Below are 25,175 nucleotides of genomic sequence, written 5' to 3'. Positions count from 1 at the left end.
TCTTATTGTTTGTGGGTATAAAGTGCATGTCACGTACAGTGGGCAACCAGGCACATGCTTTATTTGTAACGAAACTGGCCACTTGCGTACGAACTGCCCTAAACGTGTCTTTGTTCTCAAAAGTACTTTGGAACAGCGTAGAAAATTGACATTGGCCGATCTTGTTAGGGAGGCCCCAATCACGGACATCGAACGCCCTAGTGATAGTGAAATATTGCCCCCGGAGCCTGGTTTGCCTGTTGCCGACTTTCCACCCTTTCCTTCAAACCCGGTTACAGATCCGCCTGCTTCCAAATCTGACGTGCAGCTGCTGAGCCACAAACGGCGACGAACGTGTGATGATGATAGTCCGGACGAAGATTTCCAGGAATTAGAACATGACGTCCCGAAAGAGATGCCGGTTACGGTTATTAACTCACGTTTTTCTGAACCGTCGCACGCAGCTGTCGACGTTGCGGCTATTGACGTCATTCCGAGTGACGTACAGGCAGCTTTGGCATCACAACAGCCGAGCCCGCCGCCTGAAGTCACGACGTCACCACAGGACGAATCACAACAAGCGCGTGCTCCCGATAAGCGTAACGAGGAAGGCAGTGTTTGTGTACAAACTGAAGGAAGTCAAAGTCCGTCTACAAACAAACACGTAGTTCGTGCTAGTGACAACAAACAAACTTGTCCATCTTCTGAGTCAGTTCTTTCTGCAGATCAGATGGCTGAGGCGTCACATCCCGTTATGGACTGCGAAGTCACTCAGGACCCTCCCACGCCTCCGTCTGCCGATGTGTTCCCTAGCAGAGCACGTAGTAGGAACAAAGTTCAACCGAACGTCAACGCAGTACGGAAGAAAAACAAACCCAACGGCACCCAAGTGACTGTTCGTGATCCTCCCGACAATGCAGACCATTCCGAAGTTTCTATGCCCTTGTAATGCGACCAGTGTTGTTTAGTGACCCTTTCCGTACCTCACTGTACTAATGGCACAAGCGTACAAATTCGTCTCCCTGAACATAAATAAGATTCGATCTGATCTCAAAATTGCGGCCCTACAGCAGTTTCTATACGAATCTGACGCTGATATTGTGTTGTTACAGGAAGTTACTGTTTTGAATCTCTTCATCTCTGGTTTTAAAACCATATCAAACGTTGCTCCTGAGGAAAGTACAGGTACCGCACTTTTAATACGGGAAGGTATTCCAGTTGGGGAGATCGAGTTTTTAGATTCCGGTCGAGGAGTGGGCTGTAAAATTTTTGATGTCACCCTTGTTAACTTATATGCCCCGTCAGGCAACAGCAACAAATTCGAACGGTCACGTTTTTATAAGGAGGATGTTACGTATCTGTTGCGGGGAAGTCCTCAAAACCTGATAATAGGAGGTGACTTTAACTGTGTTCTACGTAAAAACGATCAGTCCCCTAATTTTAACTACTGTAAAGAACTGCACGAGCTAGTTAAGAATATTAAGCTGAAAGATGCTTGGGAACTGCAGTATCCTACTTTAGTTAAATTCACTTTTTTCACCGTTACTTCATGCAGCCGTCTGGATAGAATTTATCTATCGGACTGTATCAGTGACCGACTCCTAGCGGTTGACGTAATCCCGGCTAGTTTTACCGACCATTGCGCTGTTGCGGCAACAATTCACTTAAATCGACAGCCTACCAAATTATTTCGTTCCCCGTGGATGTTAAACATATCGCATCTGGCGGACGCTGAATTATTTGACGTTATCAGACATGTGTGGGAAACTTGTTTGCGTTCCATCACTTTTTATCCGACTAAAGCGATGTGGTGGACCACTGTTGCCAAACCAAAGCTTCGAAAAAGTCTCATTTATTATAGTGCTCAGAAAGCACGCGCCTGCAAGAAGACCTTTGAGTTTTACTACACTGTGTTGCGACAATTGTATGATTCATCCACTGCGACCAACACTAACTTTCCATCAATTCAACGTGTCAAGGCTAAACTTGTCAGCTTGAAGCGTCAACAATTGGAAGGTCTGAAAGTTAAATCCAAACCTAAATCTGTTTTAGCCGACGAAATGACATCTATGTACCATTTATTCAAGCATTTATCACGCCGCCGCCGGGCTTTCATTGATGTTTTGGAAAGAGATAATGGGGAATTACTCTCTACTCAAGCGGCCATTATTAGTGAAATTCACCAACATTTCCAACGACTGTATTCCAGTGAGATTGTCAATGAACCTGCTGTCAGTGCAGTGGTCAATGTTTTTGATAGGGCGATTAGTCCTGCTGACAATGTCGACTTTTTATCGGATTTCACTCCCGAGGAAGTTTTAGCCTTGATCTCCAAGTCGCCTTCCTTTAAATCGCCTGGTCCTGATGGTTTGCCCAAGGAATTTTATACCAAATTCTGGAATGTCCTTGGTGGTACTTTTACTGAAATTGTTAATGAAGTCATGAGTGGTGGTCCTCTTCCTGCCGACTTGAAAGTGGGTAGAATTGTTTTAGTCCCGAAGAGAACTGGTCACAAGCGAGTTGATAATCTCCGTCCAATCACATTATTGAACTTTGATTATAAAACGATTGCCCGAGCGATTAATAGCAGAATGGCCCCCATCCTTGGGAAAGTTATTCATTCACATCAGTCTTGCCTTCCAGGGAGATCCATTATGACTCCGGTTGCAGAGTACAGAGACGTTATTTCAGTAGCGGCCGTAACCAACATCAAATGTGCTTTCCTTTTTCTTGACTTTTGCAAAGCTTTTGACCGCGTTAGTCATCACTATTTAGAACGCATCCTGCAACGAATTGGACTCGAAGAACGAGCTGTGGCAGTCATTCGGAATATGATAACCGGCATTACTGCTAGGATCACAGTTAACGGTCAGCTGACACAGGCTGTTAGCATACGACGCGGTGTACCGCAAGGCAGTCCGTTGTCGATGTCGCTCTTTGTTTTGTCGCTCGAGCCATTTCTGAAGAGATTGTGTCTCACATTAAGTGGCCTTTCTGTCTTAGGGAGCAATCTTACTGTGAGGGCTTACGCCGATGATGTTGCTGTTATCCTACGTCATGAGTCTGAAGTGGCCCAATTGCGGGCTGAGGTTGATACTTACAGCACTGCTTCTGGGGCGAAACTCAGTGAGGGTAAATGTAAGGTTCTACGCTTACGGGGCTTCGAATCTCTTGCTATACCGTGGGCGCAGATCGTCGAACAACATGTTGCTCTGGGTATCATCATCGATAGGTGTCCCTTACGTATGGCAGCTAAAAACTGGAAACTTACTGCCAATCGAATACAGGGAGCTATAGTGGAAAACACATGGCGATCGACAAATATCCTCCAGAAGATCAGGATTTTGAATACCTACATACTCTGTAAAGCTTATTATGTCGCTCAGGTGTTCCCTCTTCCCAAAATGCAAGCCCATAAGATCATGCGTTTGTCCAGCAGGTTTGTGTGGCTCGGTCATATTTTTAAGTTAACCTATACCACACTGTCTAAGTCAGTGCAAGCTGGGGGCCTACGACTCAATGATATCCGTCGAAAGGCGACAGCACTCTATATAAAACGAACAACTGCGATAATTACCACGATGCCCCATACTATCACATCGAAGCTGTTTCGCATTGTTCGCCCTAAATGTATGAAACCGCCAATTGACATCGGTAAACTCAACTTTCAATTGCAATATGTCGGTGTTTATTACCTCGAAATTAGTTACTTAGGTGACAGTGTTTTCACAAGTCCTTGTCTCACGACAGTGTTCTTACTTGCTCAGTGGCAGAAGTACGAAGCTCCAACTACAATTGAAATGCACTACCCAAGAATCGTCTGGACGGCAGTGTGGACCAATATTACTCTAAAAATTCATTCCTCCGATGTGATTTCCGCCTGGTATAAAGTTGTCCACAATCTTGTTCCAACCAACGAAAAACTCAACCGCATTGGCTTAAGTGCTACTGACAACTGCCTCAAATGTGGATTCGTTGACACTCTGAGGCACAGGTTTACTTGCTGCGGGCATCAGTTCAACTGGCATTGGGTGCGGAAACGATTGGCGCTGCTCACACGTAGCACTGAAAGTCTTTATACAACTGATATCCTCCTGTGGCCTGATACACGGTATTACCCCACAACGAAAAACAATACTGTTATGTGGATGCTGGGTCATTTTGTCAATTACGTCATCACTAACCACGGAGAAGACAATATTACTGCCTTTACTGCTTATATGGAAACGGCATATTGGCGAAGTACCCAGTTCCCGCACATTAAAAGGGATTTTGGAAACATGTTAAAAATACTGTTTGAGAAACAGGGAATTGGGTGATTCTAAAGTCAATCCGCCATTACTGTTAACATTTCCACGGTGAAGTTCCCAAGTACAAGCGAACACTGAATACTATTTTCGTTATCGTTTCACCTATGGCGCTTGAAGAACCTGAGGTTTTCTTTTCTTTCTTATTCCTCATTATTTGTTTTTTGCGGGAAGAGACATTATTTTTTTTTCCCCTTGTTTTGAGAGAGATTTCTATTTTTCGTTGCACTTATATTACAAAGAAGACGAGGCAATGAACTCCTTGTAATCCGGAAGAACCAGTATTCTTTTTGTGTACTGTTGTACGACGCCAGTGAATCTGGAGACTTTGATTTCTTTTGACTATAGCTGATGAAGCTCGCCAAGGACGGCATTCATGGAGAGCGCAAGGAGGGCTGTAAGGGGAAAAACTAAAAAAAAAAAAAAAAGTGGTTAAGAAAAAAAAAAAAAAAAAGAAAAAAAAAAAAAAAAAAAAAGTGGCGCAATTGGTTAGCGCACGGTACTTATAAGGCAGTAGCCGTGAGCAATGCCGGGGTTGTGAGTTCGAGCCTCACCTGGGGCATACTTTTATTTCTTAGCAGCTGTCTCTGACAGCAACAGGAGGCTAGGTTTGAGATGTATCAGCTATTTGAGTAACATAATTGTGCATTCGAGACGCTAGCTGCGTCTTCCTCGGTAGTATAGTGGTTAGTATCCCCGCCTGTCACGCGGGAGACCGGGGTTCGATTCCCCGCCGGGGAGGCACATCCGATTTTTAATTGCTGCTCTATCACTCGCCGAACTTAGTGTAGGTCGTTTGCGGCTACTAGCACCATATCTCTCGCACACAGGCACCTGTCTACAGCGCATCCTCGGTAGTATAGTGGTTAGTATCCACGCGGGAGACCGGGGTTCGATTCCCCGCCGGGGAGATGCGATTTTTATCTCACAACCCTGTTCGAGTGTTGCGCGTATGTGGGTCGTAAGAGCATTAACTTTGCGATCGTGGAGTGTAGTTGGCGCAAAATCTTAAAAAATGCTACAACTTAGGAAGTGGTTCTCGCATTCTTCACATTTCAGAACTGCGGGGTATGCTGTTAACGCTGTATCAAAGCACCCCAGCCGACGCTGTGGGCGTAATAATCGAGCTCGGCACAGTCCGCAAAAGAAATAATTTTAGCAGAGCGTGGTTTCGATCCACGGACCTCTGGGTTATGGGCCCAGCACGCTTCCACTGCGCCACTCTGCTGCCTGGGGTTGCGCCGGCTCTTCGCCACGTGACGTGGGACACTTGGAAAGTGTTGTCTGCGTCGCTTTCACACGCCTGTATTTAATTGCGTATAATCTCCTACAGCTCTCAGCTTGACTTGTCTCGACTTTGCTCGACTGACGCTACGCTGACGCTTGCAGGCAGCGATATTTACCACGATCGACTCGACATGCAGCTGCGAGATGCACAGGAGCAACAAAGCACTCCACGGTGCGGCGACATACGAAATCCACTGCCCAGCTACGCGTCGGCAACTAACAAAACGCCGACCCTGCCAGGATTCGAACCTGGAATCTTCTGATCCGTAGTCAGACGCGTTATCCGTTGCGCCACAGGGCCAGTGGCAGCATTTCTTTCTACGAGACAAGTGCAATTCGCTAAGAAACGTGTTCTCCATGGCTGAGCAAGCTCCCAAGGAAGGTACCTTTCGTGCAGCTGCGTGGCCGCAGTGCGCCTGCAGAGCTTAGAGCTTGCCACGCATCTGCTCTCGCTGTTCGACAGGTAGCAGAAGGCAAGGCGCGCGTTTTCCCACGTTTTCTCGACGACGAGAGCCGGTTGATGTGCATGTAAGCGTAGCATATGAAACAAGAATAGCACGAAGCATTGGTAGTCAGGTGCCAAAGTCGCAGTATGGCATCAGGTGGCGATCGTATGTTTCTGTGGCCACCACTGGATTGCAGCAAAGTGAATACCGCTAACTGAAAGCACTCTGTTGTAGCCCCAGTGGCGCAATTGGTTAGCGCACGGTACTTATAAGGCAGTAGCCGTGAGCAATGCCGGGGTTGTGAGTTCGAGCCTCACCTGGGGCATACTTTTATTTCTTAGCAGCTGTCTCTGACAGCAACAGGAGGCTAGGTTTGAGATGTATCAGCTATTTGAGTAACATAATTGTGCATTCGAGACGCTAGCTGCGTCTTCCTCGGTAGTATAGTGGTTAGTATCCCCGCCTGTCACGCGGGAGACCGGGGTTCGATTCCCCGCCGGGGAGGCACATCCGATTTTTAATTGCTGCTCTATCACTCGCCGAACTTAGTGTAGGTCGTTTGCGGCTACTAGCACCATATCTCTCGCACACAGGCACCTGTCTACACCGCATCCTCGGTAGTATAGTGGTTAGTATCCCCGCCTGTCACGCGGGAGACCGGGGTTCGATTCCCCGCCGGGTAGATGCGATTTTTATCTCACAACCCTGTTCGAGTGTTGCGCGTATGTGGGTCGTAAGAGCATTAACTTTGCGATCGTGGAGTGTAGTTGGCGCAAAATCTTAAAAAATGCTACAACTTAGGAAGTGGTTCTCGCATTCTTCACATTTCAGAACTGCGGGGTATGCTGTTAACGCTGTATCAAAGCACCCCAGCCGACGCTGTGGGCGTAATAATCGAGCTCGGCACAGTCCGCAAAAGAAATAATTTTAGCAGAGCGTGGTTTCGATCCACGGACCTCTGGGTTATGGGCCCAGCACGCTTCCACTGCGCCACTCTGCTGCCTGGGGTTGCGCCGGCTCTTCGCCACGTGACGTGGGACACTTGGAAAGTGTTGTCTGCGTCGCTTTCACACGCCTGTATTTAATTGCGTATCATCTCCTACAGCTCTCAGCTTGACTTGTCTCGACTTTGCTCGACTGACGCTACGCTGACGCTTGCAGGCAGCGATATTTACCACGATCGACTCGACATGCAGCTGCGAGATGCACAGGAGCAACAAAGCACTCCACGGTGCGGCGACATACGAAATCCACTGCCCAGCTACGCGTCGGCAACTAACAAAACGCCGACCCTGCCAGGATTCGAACCTGGAATCTTCTGAACCGTAGTCAGACGCGTTATCCGTTGCGCCACAGGGCCAGTGGCAGCATTTCTTTCTACGAGACAAGTGCAATTCGCTAAGAAACGTGTTCTGCATGGCTGAGCAAGCTCCCAAGGAAGGTACCTTTCGTGCAGCTGCGTGGCCGCAGTGCGCCTGCAGAGCTTAGAGCTTGCCACGCATCTGCTCTCGCTGTTCGACAGGTAGCAGAAGGCAAGGCGCGCGTTTTCCCACGTTTTCTCGACGACGAGAGCCGGTTGATGTGCATGTAAGCGTAGCATATGAAACAAGAATAGCACGAAGCATTGGTAGTCAGGTGCCAAAGTCGCAGTATGGCATCAGGTGGCGATCGTATGTTTCTGTGGCCACCACTGGATTGCAGCAAAGTGAATACCGCTAACTGAAAGCACTCTGTTGTAGCCCCAGTGGCGCAATTGGTTAGCGCACGGTACTTATAAGGCAGTAGCCGTCAGCAATGCCGGGGTTGTGAGTTCGAGCCTCACCTGGGGCATACTTTTATTTCTTAGCAGCTGTCTCTGACAGCAACAGGAGGCTAGGTTTGAGATGTATCAGCTATTTGAGTAACATAATTGTGCATTCGAGACGCTAGCTGCGTCTTCCTCGGTAGTATAGTGGTTAGTATCCCCGCCTGTCACGCGGGAGACCGGGGTTCGATTCCCCGCCGGGGAGGCACATCCGATTTTTAATTGCTGCTCTATCACTCGCCGAACTTAGTGTAGGTCGTTTGCGGCTACTAGCACCATATCTCTCGCACACAGGCACCTGTCTACACCGCATCCTCGGTAGTATAGTGGTTAGTATCCCCGCCTGTCACGCGGGAGACCGGGGTTCGATTCCCCGCCGGGGAGATGCGATTTTTATCTCACAACCCTGTTCGAGTGTTGCGCGTATGTGGGTCGTAAGAGCATTAACTTTGCGATCGTGGAGTGTAGTTGGCGCAAAATCTTAAAAAATGCTACAACTTAGGAAGTGGTTCTCGCATTCTTCACATTTCAGAACTGCGGGGTATGCTGTTAACGCTGTATCAAAGCACCCCAGCCGACGCTGTGGGCGTAATAATCGAGCTCGGCACAGTCCGCAAAAGAAATAATTTTAGCAGAGCGTGGTTTCGATCCACGGACCTCTGGGTTATGGGCCCAGCACGCTTCCACTGCGCCACTCTGCTGCCTGGGGTTGCGCCGGCTCTTCGCCACGTGACGTGGGACACTTGGAAAGTGTTGTCTGCGTCGCTTTCACACGCCTGTATTTAATTGCGTATCATCTCCTACAGCTCTCAGCTTGACTTGTCTCGACTTTGCTCGACTGACGCTACGCTGACGCTTGCAGGCAGCGATATTTACCACGATCGACTCGACATGCAGCTGCGAGATGCACAGGAGCAACAAAGCACTCCACGGTGCGGCGACATACGAAATCCACTGCCCAGCTACGCGTCGGCAACTAACAAAACGCCGACCCTGCCAGGATTCGAACCTGGAATCTTCTGAACCGTAGTCAGACGCGTTATCCGTTGCGCCACAGGGCCAGTGGCAGCATTTCTTTCTACGAGACAAGTGCAATTCGCTAAGAAACGTGTTCTCCATGGCTGAGCAAGCTCCCAAGGAAGGTACCTTTCGTGCAGCTGCGTGGCCGCAGTGCGCCTGCAGAGCTTAGAGCTTGCCACGCATCTGCTCTCGCTGTTCGACAGGTAGCAGAAGGCAAGGCGCGCGTTTTCCCACGTTTTCTCGACGACGAGAGCCGGTTGATGTGCATGTAAGCGTAGCATATGAAACAAGAATAGCACGAAGCATTGGTAGTCAGGTGCCAAAGTCGCAGTATGGCATCAGGTGGCGATCGTATGTTTCTGTGGCCACCACTGGATTGCAGCAAAGTGAATACCGCTAACTGAAAGCACTCTGTTGTAGCCCCAGTGGCGCAATTGGTTAGCGCACGGTACTTATAAGGCAGTAGCCGTGAGCAATGCCGGGGTTGTGAGTTCGAGCCTCACCTGGGGCATACTTTTATTTCTTAGCAGCTGTCTCTGACAGCAACAGGAGGCTAGGTTTGAGATGTATCAGCTATTTGAGTAACATAATTGTGCATTCGAGACGCTAGCTGCGTCTTCCTCGGTAGTATAGTGGTTAGTATCCCCGCCTGTCACGCGGGAGACCGGGGTTCGATTCCCCGCCGGGGAGGCACATCCGATTTTTAATTGCTGCTCTATCACTCGCCGAACTTAGTGTAGGTCGTTTGCGGCTACTAGCACCATATCTCTCGCACACAGGCACCTGTCTACACCGCATCCTCGGTAGTATAGTGGTTAGTATCCCCGCCTGTCACGCGGGAGACCGGGGTTCGATTCCCCGCCGGGTAGATGCGATTTTTATCTCACAACCCTGTTCGAGTGTTGCGCGTATGTGGGTCGTAAGAGCATTAACTTTGCGATCGTGGAGTGTAGTTGGCGCAAAATCTTAAAAAATGCTACAACTTAGGAAGTGGTTCTCGCATTCTTCACATTTCAGAACTGCGGGGTATGCTGTTAACGCTGTATCAAAGCACCCCAGCCGACGCTGTGGGCGTAATAATCGAGCTCGGCACAGTCCGCAAAAGAAATAATTTTAGCAGAGCGTGGTTTCGATCCACGGACCTCTGGGTTATGGGCCCAGCACGCTTCCACTGCGCCACTCTGCTGCCTGGGGTTGCGCCGGCTCTTCGCCACGTGACGTGGGACACTTGGAAAGTGTTGTCTGCGTCGCTTTCACACGCCTGTATTTAATTGCGTATCATCTCCTACAGCTCTCAGCTTGACTTGTCTCGACTTTGCTCGACTGACGCTACGCTGACGCTTGCAGGCAGCGATATTTACCACGATCGACTCGACATGCAGCTGCGAGATGCACAGGAGCAACAAAGCACTCCACGGTGCGGCGACATACGAAATCCACTGCCCAGCTACGCGTCGGCAACTAACAAAACGCCGACCCTGCCAGGATTCGAACCTGGAATCTTCTGATCCGTAGTCAGACGCGTTATCCGTTGCGCCACAGGGCCAGTGGCAGCATTTCTTTCTACGAGACAAGTGCAATTCGCTAAGAAACGTGTTCTCCATGGCTGAGCAAGCTCCCAAGGAAGGTACCTTTCGTGCAGCTGCGTGGCCGCAGTGCGCCTGCAGAGCTTAGAGCTTGCCACGCATCTGCTCTCGCTGTTCGACAGGTAGCAGAAGGCAAGGCGCGCGTTTTCCCACGTTTTCTCGACGACGAGAGCCGGTTGATGTGCATGTAAGCGTAGCATATGAAACAAGAATAGCACGAAGCATTGGTAGTCAGGTGCCAAAGTCGCAGTATGGCATCAGGTGGCGATCGTATGTTTCTGTGGCCACCACTGGATTGCAGCAAAGTGAATACCGCTAACTGAAAGCACTCTGTTGTAGCCCCAGTGGCGCAATTGATTAGCGCACGGTACTTATAAGGCAGTAGCCGTGAACAATGCCGGGGTTGTGAGTTCGAGCCTCACCTGGGGCATACTTTTATTTCTTAGCAGCTGTCTCTGACAGCAACAGGAGGCTAGGTTTGAGATGTATCAGCTATTTGAGTAACATAATTGTGCATTCGAGACGCTAGCTGCGTCTTCCTCGGTAGTATAGTGGTTAGTATCCCCGCCTGTCACGCGGGAGACCGGGGTTCGATTCCCCGCCGGGGAGGCACATCCGATTTTTAATTGCTGCTCTATCACTCGCCGAACTTAGTGTAGGTCGTTTGCGGCTACTAGCACCATATCTCTCGCACACAGGCACCTGTCTACACCGCATCCTCGGTAGTATAGTGGTTAGTATCCCCGCCTGTCACGCGGGAGACCGGGGTTCGATTCCCCGCCGGGTAGATGCGATTTTTATCTCACAACCCTGTTCGAGTGTTGCGCGTATGTGGGTCGTAAGAGCATTAACTTTGCGATCGTGGAGTGTAGTTGGCGCAAAATCTTAAAAAATGCTACAACTTAGGAAGTGGTTCTCGCATTCTTCACATTTCAGAACTGCGGGGTATGCTGTTAACGCTGTATCAAAGCACCCCAGCCGACGCTGTGGGCGTAATAATCGAGCTCGGCACAGTCCGCAAAAGAAATAATTTTAGCAGAGCGTGGTTTCGATCCACGGACCTCTGGGTTATGGGCCCAGCACGCTTCCACTGCGCCACTCTGCTGCCTGGGGTTGCGCCGGCTCTTCGCCACGTGACGTGGGACACTTGGAAAGTGTTGTCTGCGTCGCTTTCACACGCCTGTATTTAATTGCGTATCATCTCCTACAGCTCTCAGCTTGACTTGTCTCGACTTTGCTCGACTGACGCTACGCTGACGCTTGCAGGCAGCGATATTTACCACGATCGACTCGACATGCAGCTGCGAGATGCACAGGAGCAACAAAGCACTCCACGGTGCGGCGACATACGAAATCCACTGCCCAGCTACGCGTCGGCAACTAACAAAACGCCGACCCTGCCAGGATTCGAACCTGGAATCTTCTGATCCGTAGTCAGACGCGTTATCCGTTGCGCCACAGGGCCAGTGGCAGCATTTCTTTCTACGAGACAAGTGCAATTCGCTAAGAAACGTGTTCTCCATGGCTGAGCAAGCTCCCAAGGAAGGTACCTTTCGTGCAGCTGCGTGGCCGCAGTGCGCCTGCAGAGCTTAGAGCTTGCCACGCATCTGCTCTCGCTGTTCGACAGGTAGCAGAAGGCAAGGCGCGCGTTTTCCCACGTTTTCTCGACGACGAGAGCCGGTTGATGTGCATGTAAGCGTAGCATATGAAACAAGAATAGCACGAAGCATTGGTAGTCAGGTGCCAAAGTCGCAGTATGGCATCAGGTGGCGATCGTATGTTTCTGTGGCCACCACTGGATTGCAGCAAAGTGAATACCGCTAACTGAAAGCACTCTGTTGTAGCCCCAGTGGCGCAATTGGTTAGCGCACGGTACTTATAAGGCAGTAGCCGTGAGCAATGCCGGGGTTGTGAGTTCGAGCCTCACCTGGGGCATACTTTTATTTCTTAGCAGCTGTCTCTGACAGCAACAGGAGGCTAGGTTTGAGATGTATCAGCTATTTGAGTAACATAATTGTGCATTCGAGACGCTAGCTGCGTCTTCCTCGGTAGTATAGTGGTTAGTATCCCCGCCTGTCACGCGGGAGACCGGGGTTCGATTCCCCGCCGGGGAGGCACATCCGATTTTTAATTGCTGCTCTATCACTCGCCGAACTTAGTGTAGGTCGTTTGCGGCTACTAGCACCATATCTCTCGCACACAGGCACCTGTCTACACCGCATCCTCGGTAGTATAGTGGTTAGTATCCCCGCCTGTCACGCGGGAGACCGGGGTTCGATTCCCCGCCGGGTAGATGCGATTTTTATCTCACAACCCTGTTCGAGTGTTGCGCGTATGTGGGTCGTAAGAGCATTAACTTTGCGATCGTGGAGTGTAGTTGGCGCAAAATCTTAAAAAATGCTACAACTTAGGAAGTGGTTCTCGCATTCTTCACATTTCAGAACTGCGGGGTATGCTGTTAACGCTGTATCAAAGCACCCCAGCCGACGCTGTGGGCGTAATAATCGAGCTCGGCACAGTCCGCAAAAGAAATAATTTTAGCAGAGCGTGGTTTCGATCCACGGACCTCTGGGTTATGGGCCCAGCACGCTTCCACTGCGCCACTCTGCTGCCTGGGGTTGCGCCGGCTCTTCGCCACGTGACGTGGGACACTTGGAAAGTGTTGTCTGCGTCGCTTTCACACGCCTGTATTTAATTGCGTATCATCTCCTACAGCTCTCAGCTTGACTTGTCTCGACTTTGCTCGACTGACGCTACGCTGACGCTTGCAGGCAGCGATATTTACCACGATCGACTCGACATGCAGCTGCGAGATGCACAGGAGCAACAAAGCACTCCACGGTGCGGCGACATACGAAATCCACTGCCCAGCTACGCGTCGGCAACTAACAAAACGCCGACCCTGCCAGGATTCGAACCTGGAATCTTCTGAACCGTAGTCAGACGCGTTATCCGTTGCGCCACAGGGCCAGTGGCAGCATTTCTTTCTACGAGACAAGTGCAATTCGCTAAGAAACGTGTTCTGCATGGCTGAGCAAGCTCCCAAGGAAGGTACCTTTCGTGCAGCTGCGTGGCCGCAGTGCGCCTGCAGAGCTTAGAGCTTGCCACGCATCTGCTCTCGCTGTTCGACAGGTAGCAGAAGGCAAGGCGCGCGTTTTCCCACGTTTTCTCGACGACGAGAGCCGGTTGATGTGCATGTAAGCGTAGCATATGAAACAAGAATAGCACGAAGCATTGGTAGTCAGGTGCCAAAGTCGCAGTATGGCATCAGGTGGCGATCGTATGTTTCTGTGGCCACCACTGGATTGCAGCAAAGTGAATACCGCTAACTGAAAGCACTCTGTTGTAGCCCCAGTGGCGCAATTGGTTAGCGCACGGTACTTATAAGGCAGTAGCCGTCAGCAATGCCGGGGTTGTGAGTTCGAGCCTCACCTGGGGCATACTTTTATTTCTTAGCAGCTGTCTCTGACAGCAACAGGAGGCTAGGTTTGAGATGTATCAGCTATTTGAGTAACATAATTGTGCATTCGAGACGCTAGCTGCGTCTTCCTCGGTAGTATAGTGGTTAGTATCCCCGCCTGTCACGCGGGAGACCGGGGTTCGATTCCCCGCCGGGGAGGCACATCCGATTTTTAATTGCTGCTCTATCACTCGCCGAACTTAGTGTAGGTCGTTTGCGGCTACTAGCACCATATCTCTCGCACACAGGCACCTGTCTACACCGCATCCTCGGTAGTATAGTGGTTAGTATCCCCGCCTGTCACGCGGGAGACCGGGGTTCGATTCCCCGCCGGGGAGATGCGATTTTTATCTCACAACCCTGTTCGAGTGTTGCGCGTATGTGGGTCGTAAGAGCATTAACTTTGCGATCGTGGAGTGTAGTTGGCGCAAAATCTTAAAAAATGCTACAACTTAGGAAGTGGTTCTCGCATTCTTCACATTTCAGAACTGCGGGGTATGCTGTTAACGCTGTATCAAAGCACCCCAGCCGACGCTGTGGGCGTAATAATCGAGCTCGGCACAGTCCGCAAAAGAAATAATTTTAGCAGAGCGTGGTTTCGATCCACGGACCTCTGGGTTATGGGCCCAGCACGCTTCCACTGCGCCACTCTGCTGCCTGGGGTTGCGCCGGCTCTTCGCCACGTGACGTGGGACACTTGGAAAGTGTTGTCTGCGTCGCTTTCACACGCCTGTATTTAATTGCGTATCATCTCCTACAGCTCTCAGCTTGACTTGTCTCGACTTTGCTCGACTGACGCTACGCTGACGCTTGCAGGCAGCGATATTTACCACGATCGACTCGACATGCAGCTGCGAGATGCACAGGAGCAACAAAGCACTCCACGGTGCGGCGACATACGAAATCCACTGCCCAGCTACGCGTCGGCAACTAACAAAACGCCGACCCTGCCAGGATTCGAACCTGGAATCTTCTGAACCGTAGTCAGACGCGTTATCCGTTGCGCCACAGGGCCAGTGGCAGCATTTCTTTCTACGAGACAAGTGCAATTCGCTAAGAAACGTGTTCTCCATGGCTGAGCAAGCTCCCAAGGAAGGTACCTTTCGTGCAGCTGCGTGGCCGCAGTGCGCCTGCAGAGCTTAGAGCTTGCCACGCATCTGCTCTCGCTGTTCGACAGGTAGCAGAAGGCAAGGCGCGCGTTTTCCCACGTTTTCTCGACGACGAGAGCCGGTTGATGTGCATGTAAGCGTAGCATATGAAACAAGAATAGCACGAAGCATTGGTAGTCAGGTGCCAAAGTCGCAGTATGGCATCAGGTGGCGATCGTATGTTTCTGTGGCCACCACTGGATTGCAGCAAAGTGAATACCGCTAACTGAAAGCACTCTGTTGTAGCCCCAGTGGCGCAATTGGTTAGCGCACGGTACTTATAAGGCAGTAGCCGTGAGCAATGCCGGGGTTGTGAGTTCGAGCCTCACCTGGGGCATACTTTTATTTCTTAGCAGCTGTCTCTGACAGCAACAGGAGGCTAGGTTTGAGATGTATCAGCTATTTGAGTAACATAATTGTGCATTCGAGACGCTAGCTGCGTCTTCCTCGGTAGTATAGTGGTTAGTATCCCCGCCTGTCACGCGGGAGACCGGGGTTCGATTCCCCGCCGGGGAGGCACATCCGATTTTTAATTGCTGCTCTATCACTCGCCGAACTTAGTGTAGGTCGTTTGCGGCTACTAGCACCATATCTCTCGCACACAGGCACCTGTCTACACCGCATCCTCGGTAGTATAGTGGTTAGTATCCCCGCCTGTCACGCGGGAGACCGGGGTTCGATTCCCCGCCGGGTAGATGCGATTTTTATCTCACAACCCTGTTCGAGTGTTGCGCGTATGTGGGTCGTAAGAGCATTAACTTTGCGATCGTGGAGTGTAGTTGGCGCAAAATCTTAAAAAATGCTACAACTTAGGAAGTGGTTCTCGCATTCTTCACATTTCAGAACTGCGGGGTATGCTGTTAACGCTGTATCAAAGCACCCCAGCCGACGCTGTGGGCGTAATAATCGAGCTCGGCACAGTCCGCAAAAGAAATAATTTTAGCAGAGCGTGGTTTCGATCCACGGACCTCTGGGTTATGGGCCCAGCACGCTTCCACTGCGCCACTCTGCTGCCTGGGGTTGCGCCGGCTCTTCGCCACGTGACGTGGGACACTTGGAAAGTGTTGTCTGCGTCGCTTTCACACGCCTGTATTTAATTGCGTATCATCTCCTACAGCTCTCAGCTTGACTTGTCTCGACTTTGCTCGACTGACGCTACGCTGACGCTTGCAGGCAGCGATATTTACCACGATCGACTCGACATGCAGCTGCGAGATGCACAGGAGCAACAAAGCACTCCACGGTGCGGCGACATACGAAATCCACTGCCCAGCTACGCGTCGGCAACTAACAAAACGCCGACCCTGCCAGGATTCGAACCTGGAATCTTCTGATCCGTAGTCAGACGCGTTATCCGTTGCGCCACAGGGCCAGTGGCAGCATTTCTTTCTACGAGACAAGTGCAATTCGCTAAGAAACGTGTTCTCCATGGCTGAGCAAGCTCCCAAGGAAGGTACCTTTCGTGCAGCTGCGTGGCCGCAGTGCGCCTGCAGAGCTTAGAGCTTGCCACGCATCTGCTCTCGCTGTTCGACAGGTAGCAGAAGGCAAGGCGCGCGTTTTCCCACGTTTTCTCGACGACGAGAGCCGGTTGATGTGCATGTAAGCGTAGCATATGAAACAAGAATAGCACGAAGCATTGGTAGTCAGGTGCCAAAGTCGCAGTATGGCATCAGGTGGCGATCGTATGTTTCTGTGGCCACCACTGGATTGCAGCAAAGTGAATACCGCTAACTGAAAGCACTCTGTTGTAGCCCCAGTGGCGCAATTGATTAGCGCACGGTACTTATAAGGCAGTAGCCGTGAACAATGCCGGGGTTGTGAGTTCGAGCCTCACCTGGGGCATACTTTTATTTCTTAGCAGCTGTCTCTGACAGCAACAGGAGGCTAGGTTTGAGATGTATCAGCTATTTGAGTAACATAATTGTGCATTCGAGACGCTAGCTGCGTCTTCCTCGGTAGTATAGTGGTTAGTATCCCCGCCTGTCACGCGGGAGACCGGGGTTCGATTCCCCGCCGGGGAGGCACATCCGATTTTTAATTGCTGCTCTATCACTCGCCGAACTTAGTGTAGGTCGTTTGCGGCTACTAGCACCATATCTCTCGCACACAGGCACCTGTCTACACCGCATCCTCGGTAGTATAGTGGTTAGTATCCCCGCCTGTCACGCGGGAGACCGGGGTTCGATTCCCCGCCGGGTAGATGCGATTTTTATCTCACAACCCTGTTCGAGTGTTGCGCGTATGTGGGTCGTAAGAGCATTAACTTTGCGATCGTGGAGTGTAGTTGGCGCAAAATCTTAAAAAATGCTACAACTTAGGAAGTGGTTCTCGCATTCTTCACATTTCAGAACTGCGGGGTATGCTGTTAACGCTGTATCAAAGCACCCCAGCCGACGCTGTGGGCGTAATAATCGAGCTCGGCACAGTCCGCAAAAGAAATAATTTTAGCAGAGCGTGGTTTCGATCCACGGACCTCTGGGTTATGGGCCCAGCACGCTTCCACTGCGCCACTCTGCTGCCTGGGGTTGCGCCGGCTCTTCGCCACGTGACGTGGGACACTTGGAAAGTGTTGTCTGCGTCGCTTTCACACGCCTGTATTTAATTGCGTATCATCTCCTACAGCTCTCAGCTTGACTTGTCTCGACTTTGCTCGACTGACGCTACGCTGACGCTTGCAGGCAGCGATATTTACCACGATCGACTCGACATGCAGCTGCGAGATGCACAGGAGCAACAAAGCACTCCACGGTGCGGCGACATACGAAATCCACTGCCCAGCTACGCGTCGGCAACTAACAAAACGCCGACCCTGCCAGGATTCGAACCTGGAATCTTCTGATCCGTAGTCAGACGCGTTATCCGTTGCGCCACAGGGCCAGTGGCAGCATTTCTTTCTACGAGACAAGTGCAATTCGCTAAGAAACGTGTTCTCCATGGCTGAGCAAGCTCCCAAGGAAGGTACCTTTCGTGCAGCTGCGTGGCCGCAGTGCGCCTGCAGAGCTTAGAGCTTGCCACGCATCTGCTCTCGCTGTTCGACAGGTAGCAGAAGGCAAGGCGCGCGTTTTCCCACGTTTTCTCGACGACGAGAGCCGGTTGATGTGCATGTAAGCGTAGCATATGAAACAAGAATAGCACGAAGCATTGGTAGTCAGGTGCCAAAGTCGCAGTATGGCATCAGGTGGCGATCGTATGTTTCTGTGGCCACCACTGGATTGCAGCAAAGTGAATACCGCTAACTGAAAGCACTCTGTTGTAGCCCCAGTGGCGCAATTGGTTAGCGCACGGTACTTATAAGGCAGTAGCCGTGAGCAATGCCGGGGTTGTGAGTTCGAGCCTCACCTGGGGCATACTTTTATTTCTTAGCAGCTGTCTCTGACAGCAACAGGAGGCTAGGTTTGAGATGTATCAGCTATTTGAGTAACATAATTGTGCATTCGAGACGCTAGCTGCGTCTTCCTCGGTAGTATAGTGGTTAGTATCCCCGCCTGTCACGCGGGAGACCGGGGTTCGATTCCCCGCCGGGGAGGCACATCCGATTTTTAATTGCTGCTCTATCACTCGCCGAACTTAGTGTAGGTCGTTTGCGGCTACTAGCACCATATCTCTCGCACACAGGCACCTGTCTACACCGCATCCTCGGTAGTATAGTGGTTAGTATCCCCGCCTGTCACGCGGGAGACCGGGGTTCGATTCCCCGCCGGGTAGATGCGATTTTTATCTCACAACCCTGTTCGAGTGTTGCGCGTATGTGGGTCGTAAGAGCATTAACTTTGCGATCGTGGAGTGTAGTTGGCGCAAAATCTTAAAAAATGCTACAACTTAGGAAGTGGTTCTCGCATTCTTCACATTTCAGAACTGCGGGGTATGCTGTTAACGCTGTATCAAAGCACCCCAGCCGACGCTGTGGGCGAAATAATCGAGCTCGGCACAGTCCGCAAAAGAAATAATTTTAGCAGAGCGTGGTTTCGATCCACGGACCTCTGGGTTATGGGCCCAGCACGCTTCCACTGCGCCACTCTGCTGCCTGGGGTTGCGCCGGCTCTTCGCCACGTGACGTGGGACACTTGGAAAGTGTTGTCTGCGTCGCTTTCACACGCCTGTATTTAATTGCGTATCATCTCCTACAGCTCTCAGCTTGACTTGTCTCGACTTTGCTCGACTGACGCTACGCTGACGCTTGCAGGCAGCGATATTTACCACGATCGACTCGACATGCAGCTGCGAGATGCACAGGAGCAACAAAGCACTCCACGGTGCGGCGACATACGAAATCCACTGCCCAGCTACGCGTCGGCAACTAACAAAACGCCGACCCTGCCAGGATTCGAACCTGGAATCTTCTGAACCGTAGTCAGACGCGTTATCCGTTGCGCCACAGGGCCAGTGGCAGCATTTCTTTCTACGAGACAAGTGCAATTCGCTAAGAAACGTGTTCTCCATGGCTGAGCAAGCTCCCAAGGAAGGTACCTTTCGTGCAGCTGCGTGGCCGCAGTGCGCCTGCAGAGCTTAGAGCTTGCCACGCATCTGCTCTCGCTGTTCGACAGGTAGCAGAAGGCAAGGCGCGCGTTTTCCCACGTTTTCTCGACGACGAGAGCCGGTTGATGTGCATGTAAGCGTAGCATATGAAACAAGAATAGCACGAAGCATTGGTAGTCAGGTGCCAAAGTCGCAGTATGGCATCAGGTGGCGATCGTATGTTTCTGTGGCCACCACTGGATTGCAGCAAAGTGAATACCGCTAACTGAAAGCACTCTGTTGTAGCCCCAGTGGCGCAATTGATTAGCGCACGGTACTTATAAGGCAGTAGCCGTGAGCAATGCCGGGGTTGTGAGTTCGAGCCTCACCTGGGGCATACTTTTATTTCTTAGCAGCTGTCTCTGACAGCAACAGGAGGCTAGGTTTGAGATGTATCAGCTATTTGAGTAACATAATTGTGCATTCGAGACGCTAGCTGCGTCTTCCTCGGTAGTATAGTGGTTAGTATCCCCGCCTGTCACGCGGGAGACCGGGGTTCGATTCCCCGCCGGGGAGGCACATCCGATTTTTAATTGCTGCTCTATCACTCGCCGAACTTAGTGTAGGTCGTTTGCGGCTACTAGCACCATATCTCTCGCACACAGGCACCTGTCTACACCGCATCCTCGGTAGTATAGTGGTTAGTATCCCCGCCTGTCACGCGGGAGACCGGGGTTCGATTCCCCGCCGGGTAGATGCGATTTTTATCTCACAACCCTGTTCGAGTGTTGCGCGTATGTGGGTCGTAAGAGCATTAACTTTGCGATCGTGGAGTGTAGTTGGCGCAAAATCTTAAAAAATGCTACAACTTAGGAAGTGGTTCTCGCATTCTTCACATTTCAGAACTGCGGGGTATGCTGTTAACGCTGTATCAAAGCACCCCAGCCGACGCTGTGGGCGTAATAATCGAGCTCGGCACAGTCCGCAAAAGAAATAATTTTAGCAGAGCGTGGTTTCGATCCACGGACCTCTGGGTTATGGGCCCAGCACGCTTCCACTGCGCCACTCTGCTGCGTGGGGTTGCGCCGGCTCTTCGCCACGTGACGTGGGACACTTGGAAAGTGTTGTCTGCGTCGCTTTCACACGCCTGTATTTAATTGCGTATCATCTCCTACAGCTCTCAGCTTGACTTGTCTCGACTTTGCTCGACTGACGCTACGCTGACGCTTGCAGGCAGCGATATTTACCACGATCGACTCGACATGCAGCTGCGAGATGCACAGGAGCAACAAAGCACTCCACGGTGCGGCGACATACGAAATCCACTGCCCAGCTACGCGTCGGCAACTAACAAAACGCCGACCCTGCCAGGATTCGAACCTGGAATCTTCTGATCCGTAGTCAGACGCGTTATCCGTTGCGCCACAGGGCCAGTGGCAGCATTTCTTTCTACGAGACAAGTGCAATTCGCTAAGAAACGTGTTCTCCATGGCTGAGCAAGCTCCCAAGGAAGGTACCTTTCGTGCAGCTGCGTGGCCGCAGTGCGCCTGCAGAGCTTAGAGCTTGCCACGCATCTGCTCTCGCTGTTCGACAGGTAGCAGAAGGCAAGGCGCGCGTTTTCCCACGTTTTCTCGACGACGAGAGCCGGTTGATGTGCATGTAAGCGTAGCATATGAAACAAGAATAGCACGAAGCATTGGTAGTCAGGTGCCAAAGTCGCAGTATGGCATCAGGTGGCGATCGTATGTTTCTGTGGCCACCACTGGATTGCAGCAAAGTGAATACCGCTAACTGAAAGCACTCTGTTGTAGCCCCAGTGGCGCAATTGATTAGCGCACGGTACTTATAAGGCAGTAGCCGTGAGCAATGCCGGGGTTGTGAGTTCGAGCCTCACCTGGGGCATACTTTTATTTCTTAGCAGCTGTCTCTGACAGCAACAGGAGGCTAGGTTTGAGATGTATCAGCTATTTGAGTAACATAATTGTGCATTCGAGACGCTAGCTGCGTCTTCCTCGGTAGTATAGTGGTTAGTATCCCCGCCTGTCACGCGGGAGACCGGGGTTCGATTCCCCGCCGGGGAGGCACATCCGATTTTTAATTGCTGCTCTATCACTCGCCGAACTTAGTGTAGGTCGTTTGCGGCTACTAGCACCATATCTCTCGCACACAGGCACCTGTCTACACCGCATCCTCGGTAGTATAGTGGTTAGTATCCCCGCCTGTCACGCGGGAGACCGGGGTTCGATTCCCCGCCGGGTAGATGCGATTTTTATCTCACAACCCTGTTCGAGTGTTGCGCGTATGTGGGTCGTAAGAGCATTAACTTTGCGATCGTGGAGTGTAGTTGGCGCAAAATCTTAAAAAATGCTACAACTTAGGAAGTGGTTCTCGCATTCTTCACATTTCAGAACTGCGGGGTATGCTGTTAACGCTGTATCAAAGCACCCCAGCCGACGCTGTGGGCGTAATAATCGAGCTCGGCACAGTCCGCAAAAGAAATAATTTTAGCAGAGCGTGGTTTCGATCCACGGACCTCTGGGTTATGGGCCCAGCACGCTTCCACTGCGCCACTCTGCTGCGTGGGGTTGCGCCGGCTCTTCGCCACGTGACGTGGGACACTTGGAAAGTGTTGTCTGCGTCGCTTTCACACGCCTGTATTTAATTGCGTATCATCTCCTACAGCTCTCAGCTTGACTTGTCTCGACTTTGCTCGACTGACGCTACGCTGACGCTTGCAGGCAGCGATATTTACCACGATCGACTCGACATGCAGCTGCGAGATGCACAGGAGCAACAAAGCACTCCACGGTGCGGCGACATACGAAATCCACTGCCCAGCTACGCGTCGGCAACTAACAAAACGCCGACCCTGCCAGGATTCGAACCTGGAATCTTCTGATCCGTAGTCAGACGCGTTATCCGTTGCGCCACAGGGCCAGTGGCAGCATTTCTTTCTACGAGACAAGTGCAATTCGCTAAGAAACGTGTTCTCCATGGCTGAGCAAGCTCCCAAGGAAGGTACCTTTCGTGCAGCTGCGTGGCCGCAGTGCGCCTGCAGAGCTTAGAGCTTGCCACGCATCTGCTCTCGCTGTTCGACAGGTAGCAGAAGGCAAGGCGCGCGTTTTCCCACGTTTTCTCGACGACGAGAGCCGGTTGATGTGCATGTAAGCGTAGCATATGAAACAAGAATAGCACGAAGCATTGGTAGTCAGGTGCCAAAGTCGCAGTATGGCATCAGGTGGCGATCGTATGTTTCTGTGGCCACCACTGGATTGCAGCAAAGTGAATACCGCTAACTGAAAGCACTCTGTTGTAGCCCCAGTGGCGCAATTGATTAGCGCACGGTACTTATAAGGCAGTAGCCGTGAGCAATGCCGGGGTTGTGAGTTCGAGCCTCACCTGGGGCATACTTTTATTTCTTAGCAGCTGTCTCTGACAGCAACAGGAGGCTAGGTTTGAGATGTATCAGCTATTTGAGTAACATAATTGTGCATTCGAGACGCTAGCTGCGTCTTCCTCGGTAGTATAGTGGTTAGTATCCCCGCCTGTCACGCGGGAGACCGGGGTTCGATTCCCCGCCGGGGAGGCACATCCGATTTTTAATTGCTGCTCTATCACTCGCCGAACTTAGTGTAGGTCGTTTGCGGCTACTAGCACCATATCTCTCGCACACAGGCACCTGTCTACACCGCATCCTCGGTAGTATAGTGGTTAGTATCCCCGCCTGTCACGCGGGAGACCGGGGTTCGATTCCCCGCCGGGTAGATGCGATTTTTATCTCACAACCCTGTTCGAGTGTTGCGCGTATGTGGGTCGTAAGAGCATTAACTTTGCGATCGTGGAGTGTAGTTGGCGCAAAATCTTAAAAAATGCTACAACTTAGGAAGTGGTTCTCGCATTCTTCACATTTCAGAACTGCGGGGTATGCTGTTAACGCTGTATCAAAGCACCCCAGCCGACGCTGTGGGCGTAATAATCGAGCTCGGCACAGTCCGCAAAAGAAATAATTTTAGCAGAGCGTGGTTTCGATCCACGGACCTCTGGGTTATGGGCCCAGCACGCTTCCACTGCGCCACTCTGCTGCCTGGGGTTGCGCAGGCTCTTCGCCACGTGACGTGGGACACTTGGAAAGTGTTGTCTGCGTCGCTTTCACACGCCTGTATTTAATTGCGTATCATCTCCTACAGCTCTCAGCTTGACTTGTCTCGACTTTGCTCGACTGACGCTACGCTGACGCTTGCAGGCAGCGATATTTACCACGATCGACTCGACATGCAGCTGCGAGATGCACAGGAGCAACAAAGCACTCCACGGTGCGGCGACATACGAAATCCACTGCCCAGCTACGCGTCGGCAACTAACAAAACGCCGACCCTGCCAGGATTCGAACCTGGAATCTTCTGATCCGTAGTCAGACGCGTTATCCGTTGCGCCACAGGGCCAGTGGCAGCATTTCTTTCTACGAGACAAGTGCAATTCGCTAAGAAACGTGTTCTCCATGGCTGAGCAAGCTCCCAAGGAAGGTACCTTTCGTGCAGCTGCGTGGCCGCAGTGCGCCTGCAGAGCTTAGAGCTTGCCACGCATCTGCTCTCGCTGTTCGACAGGTAGCAGAAGGCAAGGCGCGCGTTTTCCCACGTTTTCTCGACGACGAGAGCCGGTTGATGTGCATGTAAGCGTAGCATATGAAACAAGAATAGCACGAAGCATTGGTAGTCAGGTGCCAAAGTCGCAGTATGGCATCAGGTGGCGATCGTATGTTTCTGTGGCCACCACTGGATTGCAGCAAAGTGAATACCGCTAACTGAAAGCACTCTGTTGTAGCCCCAGTGGCGCAATTGGTTAGCGCACGGTACTTATAAGGCAGTAGCCGTGAGCAATGCCGGGGTTGTGAGTTCGAGCCTCACCTGGGGCATACTTTTATTTCTTAGCAGCTGTCTCTGACAGCAACAGGAGGCTAGGTTTGAGATGTATCAGCTATTTGAGTAACATAATTGTGCATTCGAGACGCTAGCTGCGTCTTCCTCGGTAGTATAGTGGTTAGTATCCCCGCCTGTCACGCGGGAGACCGGGGTTCGATTCCCCGCCGGGGAGGCACATCCGATTTTTAATTGCTGCTCTATCACTCGCCGAACTTAGTGTAGGTCGTTTGCGGCTACTAGCACCATATCTCTCGCACACAGGCACCTGTCTACACCGCATCCTCGGTAGTATAGTGGTTAGTATCCCCGCCTGTCACGCGGGAGACCGGGGTTCGATTCCCCGCCGGGTAGATGCGATTTTTATCTCACAACCCTGTTCGAGTGTTGCGCGTATGTGGGTCGTAAGAGCATTAACTTTGCGATCGTGGAGTGTAGTTGGCGCAAAATCTTAAAAAATGCTACAACTTAGGAAGTGGTTCTCGCATTCTTCACATTTCAGAACTGCGGGGTATGCTGTTAACGCTGTATCAAAGCACCCCAGCCGACGCTGTGGGCGTAATAATCGAGCTCGGCACAGTCCGCAAAAGAAATAATTTTAGCAGAGCGTGGTTTCGATCCACGGACCTCTGGGTTATGGGCCCAGCACGCTTCCACTGCGCCACTCTGCTGCCTGGGGTTGCGCCGGCTCTTCGCCACGTGACGTGGGACACTTGGAAAGTGTTGTCTGCGTCGCTTTCACACGCCTGTATTTAATTGCGTATCAT

The 25,175-nt window shown here is 51.4% G+C and overlaps 53 non-coding genes across 53 annotated transcripts; 40 read left to right on the top strand and 13 right to left on the bottom strand.

Moving 5' to 3' along the window:
* Nucleotides 1-4,955: 4,955 nt before the first annotated feature.
* On the top strand, nucleotides 4,956-5,027 carry Trnad-guc. Its single transcript has one exon. It is a non-coding gene; the product is annotated as a tRNA-Asp (tRNA).
* Nucleotides 5,028-5,801: 774 nt separating this feature from the next.
* Trnar-acg lies at nucleotides 5,802-5,874 on the bottom strand. Its single transcript has one exon. It is a non-coding gene; the product is annotated as a tRNA-Arg (tRNA).
* Nucleotides 5,875-6,252: 378 nt separating this feature from the next.
* Nucleotides 6,253-6,344, top strand: Trnai-uau. The gene is given in 2 exon segments: nucleotides 6,253-6,290; nucleotides 6,309-6,344. It is a non-coding gene; the product is annotated as a tRNA-Ile (tRNA).
* A 107-nt stretch (nucleotides 6,345-6,451) lies between these two features.
* Nucleotides 6,452-6,523, top strand: Trnad-guc. The gene has a single exon. It is a non-coding gene; the product is annotated as a tRNA-Asp (tRNA).
* Nucleotides 6,524-6,630: 107 nt separating this feature from the next.
* Nucleotides 6,631-6,704, top strand: Trnad-guc. The gene has a single exon. It is a non-coding gene; the product is annotated as a tRNA-Asp (tRNA).
* Nucleotides 6,705-7,306: 602 nt separating this feature from the next.
* On the bottom strand, nucleotides 7,307-7,379 carry Trnar-acg. Its single transcript has one exon. It is a non-coding gene; the product is annotated as a tRNA-Arg (tRNA).
* Nucleotides 7,380-7,757: 378 nt separating this feature from the next.
* Trnai-uau lies at nucleotides 7,758-7,849 on the top strand. The gene is given in 2 exon segments: nucleotides 7,758-7,795; nucleotides 7,814-7,849. It is a non-coding gene; the product is annotated as a tRNA-Ile (tRNA).
* Nucleotides 7,850-7,956: 107 nt separating this feature from the next.
* On the top strand, nucleotides 7,957-8,028 carry Trnad-guc. Its single transcript has one exon. It is a non-coding gene; the product is annotated as a tRNA-Asp (tRNA).
* A 107-nt stretch (nucleotides 8,029-8,135) lies between these two features.
* Trnad-guc lies at nucleotides 8,136-8,207 on the top strand. The gene has a single exon. It is a non-coding gene; the product is annotated as a tRNA-Asp (tRNA).
* A 604-nt stretch (nucleotides 8,208-8,811) lies between these two features.
* Nucleotides 8,812-8,884, bottom strand: Trnar-acg. Its single transcript has one exon. It is a non-coding gene; the product is annotated as a tRNA-Arg (tRNA).
* A 378-nt stretch (nucleotides 8,885-9,262) lies between these two features.
* Trnai-uau lies at nucleotides 9,263-9,354 on the top strand. The gene is given in 2 exon segments: nucleotides 9,263-9,300; nucleotides 9,319-9,354. It is a non-coding gene; the product is annotated as a tRNA-Ile (tRNA).
* A 107-nt stretch (nucleotides 9,355-9,461) lies between these two features.
* Trnad-guc lies at nucleotides 9,462-9,533 on the top strand. Its single transcript has one exon. It is a non-coding gene; the product is annotated as a tRNA-Asp (tRNA).
* A 107-nt stretch (nucleotides 9,534-9,640) lies between these two features.
* Nucleotides 9,641-9,714, top strand: Trnad-guc. Its single transcript has one exon. It is a non-coding gene; the product is annotated as a tRNA-Asp (tRNA).
* Nucleotides 9,715-10,316: 602 nt separating this feature from the next.
* Nucleotides 10,317-10,389, bottom strand: Trnar-acg. Its single transcript has one exon. It is a non-coding gene; the product is annotated as a tRNA-Arg (tRNA).
* A 378-nt stretch (nucleotides 10,390-10,767) lies between these two features.
* Trnai-uau lies at nucleotides 10,768-10,859 on the top strand. The gene is given in 2 exon segments: nucleotides 10,768-10,805; nucleotides 10,824-10,859. It is a non-coding gene; the product is annotated as a tRNA-Ile (tRNA).
* Nucleotides 10,860-10,966: 107 nt separating this feature from the next.
* Trnad-guc lies at nucleotides 10,967-11,038 on the top strand. The gene has a single exon. It is a non-coding gene; the product is annotated as a tRNA-Asp (tRNA).
* Nucleotides 11,039-11,145: 107 nt separating this feature from the next.
* On the top strand, nucleotides 11,146-11,219 carry Trnad-guc. Its single transcript has one exon. It is a non-coding gene; the product is annotated as a tRNA-Asp (tRNA).
* Nucleotides 11,220-11,821: 602 nt separating this feature from the next.
* On the bottom strand, nucleotides 11,822-11,894 carry Trnar-acg. The gene has a single exon. It is a non-coding gene; the product is annotated as a tRNA-Arg (tRNA).
* Nucleotides 11,895-12,272: 378 nt separating this feature from the next.
* Trnai-uau lies at nucleotides 12,273-12,364 on the top strand. Its single transcript is given in 2 exon segments — nucleotides 12,273-12,310; nucleotides 12,329-12,364. It is a non-coding gene; the product is annotated as a tRNA-Ile (tRNA).
* Nucleotides 12,365-12,471: 107 nt separating this feature from the next.
* Nucleotides 12,472-12,543, top strand: Trnad-guc. Its single transcript has one exon. It is a non-coding gene; the product is annotated as a tRNA-Asp (tRNA).
* A 107-nt stretch (nucleotides 12,544-12,650) lies between these two features.
* On the top strand, nucleotides 12,651-12,724 carry Trnad-guc. The gene has a single exon. It is a non-coding gene; the product is annotated as a tRNA-Asp (tRNA).
* Nucleotides 12,725-13,326: 602 nt separating this feature from the next.
* Nucleotides 13,327-13,399, bottom strand: Trnar-acg. Its single transcript has one exon. It is a non-coding gene; the product is annotated as a tRNA-Arg (tRNA).
* Nucleotides 13,400-13,777: 378 nt separating this feature from the next.
* On the top strand, nucleotides 13,778-13,869 carry Trnai-uau. The gene is given in 2 exon segments: nucleotides 13,778-13,815; nucleotides 13,834-13,869. It is a non-coding gene; the product is annotated as a tRNA-Ile (tRNA).
* A 107-nt stretch (nucleotides 13,870-13,976) lies between these two features.
* On the top strand, nucleotides 13,977-14,048 carry Trnad-guc. Its single transcript has one exon. It is a non-coding gene; the product is annotated as a tRNA-Asp (tRNA).
* A 107-nt stretch (nucleotides 14,049-14,155) lies between these two features.
* Trnad-guc lies at nucleotides 14,156-14,227 on the top strand. Its single transcript has one exon. It is a non-coding gene; the product is annotated as a tRNA-Asp (tRNA).
* Nucleotides 14,228-14,831: 604 nt separating this feature from the next.
* On the bottom strand, nucleotides 14,832-14,904 carry Trnar-acg. Its single transcript has one exon. It is a non-coding gene; the product is annotated as a tRNA-Arg (tRNA).
* A 378-nt stretch (nucleotides 14,905-15,282) lies between these two features.
* On the top strand, nucleotides 15,283-15,374 carry Trnai-uau. The gene is given in 2 exon segments: nucleotides 15,283-15,320; nucleotides 15,339-15,374. It is a non-coding gene; the product is annotated as a tRNA-Ile (tRNA).
* Nucleotides 15,375-15,481: 107 nt separating this feature from the next.
* Nucleotides 15,482-15,553, top strand: Trnad-guc. The gene has a single exon. It is a non-coding gene; the product is annotated as a tRNA-Asp (tRNA).
* A 107-nt stretch (nucleotides 15,554-15,660) lies between these two features.
* Trnad-guc lies at nucleotides 15,661-15,734 on the top strand. Its single transcript has one exon. It is a non-coding gene; the product is annotated as a tRNA-Asp (tRNA).
* Nucleotides 15,735-16,336: 602 nt separating this feature from the next.
* Nucleotides 16,337-16,409, bottom strand: Trnar-acg. The gene has a single exon. It is a non-coding gene; the product is annotated as a tRNA-Arg (tRNA).
* A 378-nt stretch (nucleotides 16,410-16,787) lies between these two features.
* Nucleotides 16,788-16,879, top strand: Trnai-uau. The gene is given in 2 exon segments: nucleotides 16,788-16,825; nucleotides 16,844-16,879. It is a non-coding gene; the product is annotated as a tRNA-Ile (tRNA).
* A 107-nt stretch (nucleotides 16,880-16,986) lies between these two features.
* On the top strand, nucleotides 16,987-17,058 carry Trnad-guc. Its single transcript has one exon. It is a non-coding gene; the product is annotated as a tRNA-Asp (tRNA).
* A 107-nt stretch (nucleotides 17,059-17,165) lies between these two features.
* Trnad-guc lies at nucleotides 17,166-17,239 on the top strand. Its single transcript has one exon. It is a non-coding gene; the product is annotated as a tRNA-Asp (tRNA).
* A 602-nt stretch (nucleotides 17,240-17,841) lies between these two features.
* Nucleotides 17,842-17,914, bottom strand: Trnar-acg. The gene has a single exon. It is a non-coding gene; the product is annotated as a tRNA-Arg (tRNA).
* A 378-nt stretch (nucleotides 17,915-18,292) lies between these two features.
* On the top strand, nucleotides 18,293-18,384 carry Trnai-uau. The gene is given in 2 exon segments: nucleotides 18,293-18,330; nucleotides 18,349-18,384. It is a non-coding gene; the product is annotated as a tRNA-Ile (tRNA).
* A 107-nt stretch (nucleotides 18,385-18,491) lies between these two features.
* On the top strand, nucleotides 18,492-18,563 carry Trnad-guc. The gene has a single exon. It is a non-coding gene; the product is annotated as a tRNA-Asp (tRNA).
* A 107-nt stretch (nucleotides 18,564-18,670) lies between these two features.
* Nucleotides 18,671-18,744, top strand: Trnad-guc. The gene has a single exon. It is a non-coding gene; the product is annotated as a tRNA-Asp (tRNA).
* A 602-nt stretch (nucleotides 18,745-19,346) lies between these two features.
* On the bottom strand, nucleotides 19,347-19,419 carry Trnar-acg. The gene has a single exon. It is a non-coding gene; the product is annotated as a tRNA-Arg (tRNA).
* Nucleotides 19,420-19,797: 378 nt separating this feature from the next.
* Nucleotides 19,798-19,889, top strand: Trnai-uau. The gene is given in 2 exon segments: nucleotides 19,798-19,835; nucleotides 19,854-19,889. It is a non-coding gene; the product is annotated as a tRNA-Ile (tRNA).
* A 107-nt stretch (nucleotides 19,890-19,996) lies between these two features.
* Trnad-guc lies at nucleotides 19,997-20,068 on the top strand. Its single transcript has one exon. It is a non-coding gene; the product is annotated as a tRNA-Asp (tRNA).
* Nucleotides 20,069-20,175: 107 nt separating this feature from the next.
* Nucleotides 20,176-20,249, top strand: Trnad-guc. The gene has a single exon. It is a non-coding gene; the product is annotated as a tRNA-Asp (tRNA).
* Nucleotides 20,250-20,851: 602 nt separating this feature from the next.
* On the bottom strand, nucleotides 20,852-20,924 carry Trnar-acg. Its single transcript has one exon. It is a non-coding gene; the product is annotated as a tRNA-Arg (tRNA).
* Nucleotides 20,925-21,302: 378 nt separating this feature from the next.
* Trnai-uau lies at nucleotides 21,303-21,394 on the top strand. Its single transcript is given in 2 exon segments — nucleotides 21,303-21,340; nucleotides 21,359-21,394. It is a non-coding gene; the product is annotated as a tRNA-Ile (tRNA).
* A 107-nt stretch (nucleotides 21,395-21,501) lies between these two features.
* Trnad-guc lies at nucleotides 21,502-21,573 on the top strand. Its single transcript has one exon. It is a non-coding gene; the product is annotated as a tRNA-Asp (tRNA).
* A 107-nt stretch (nucleotides 21,574-21,680) lies between these two features.
* Trnad-guc lies at nucleotides 21,681-21,754 on the top strand. Its single transcript has one exon. It is a non-coding gene; the product is annotated as a tRNA-Asp (tRNA).
* Nucleotides 21,755-22,356: 602 nt separating this feature from the next.
* Trnar-acg lies at nucleotides 22,357-22,429 on the bottom strand. The gene has a single exon. It is a non-coding gene; the product is annotated as a tRNA-Arg (tRNA).
* Nucleotides 22,430-22,807: 378 nt separating this feature from the next.
* Trnai-uau lies at nucleotides 22,808-22,899 on the top strand. Its single transcript is given in 2 exon segments — nucleotides 22,808-22,845; nucleotides 22,864-22,899. It is a non-coding gene; the product is annotated as a tRNA-Ile (tRNA).
* A 107-nt stretch (nucleotides 22,900-23,006) lies between these two features.
* Trnad-guc lies at nucleotides 23,007-23,078 on the top strand. Its single transcript has one exon. It is a non-coding gene; the product is annotated as a tRNA-Asp (tRNA).
* A 107-nt stretch (nucleotides 23,079-23,185) lies between these two features.
* Trnad-guc lies at nucleotides 23,186-23,259 on the top strand. The gene has a single exon. It is a non-coding gene; the product is annotated as a tRNA-Asp (tRNA).
* Nucleotides 23,260-23,861: 602 nt separating this feature from the next.
* Trnar-acg lies at nucleotides 23,862-23,934 on the bottom strand. Its single transcript has one exon. It is a non-coding gene; the product is annotated as a tRNA-Arg (tRNA).
* A 378-nt stretch (nucleotides 23,935-24,312) lies between these two features.
* Trnai-uau lies at nucleotides 24,313-24,404 on the top strand. The gene is given in 2 exon segments: nucleotides 24,313-24,350; nucleotides 24,369-24,404. It is a non-coding gene; the product is annotated as a tRNA-Ile (tRNA).
* A 107-nt stretch (nucleotides 24,405-24,511) lies between these two features.
* On the top strand, nucleotides 24,512-24,583 carry Trnad-guc. Its single transcript has one exon. It is a non-coding gene; the product is annotated as a tRNA-Asp (tRNA).
* A 107-nt stretch (nucleotides 24,584-24,690) lies between these two features.
* Trnad-guc lies at nucleotides 24,691-24,764 on the top strand. Its single transcript has one exon. It is a non-coding gene; the product is annotated as a tRNA-Asp (tRNA).
* Nucleotides 24,765-25,175: the final 411 nt, after the last annotated feature.

This window comes from Schistocerca piceifrons, chromosome 8 (genome assembly GCF_021461385.2).
Source record: "Schistocerca piceifrons isolate TAMUIC-IGC-003096 chromosome 8, iqSchPice1.1, whole genome shotgun sequence".
NCBI classification, from domain to species: domain Eukaryota; kingdom Metazoa; phylum Arthropoda; class Insecta; order Orthoptera; family Acrididae; genus Schistocerca; species Schistocerca piceifrons.
Note: the sequence above shows the minus strand (reverse complement) of the source record. Positions and strands in the feature narration are given on the sequence as shown.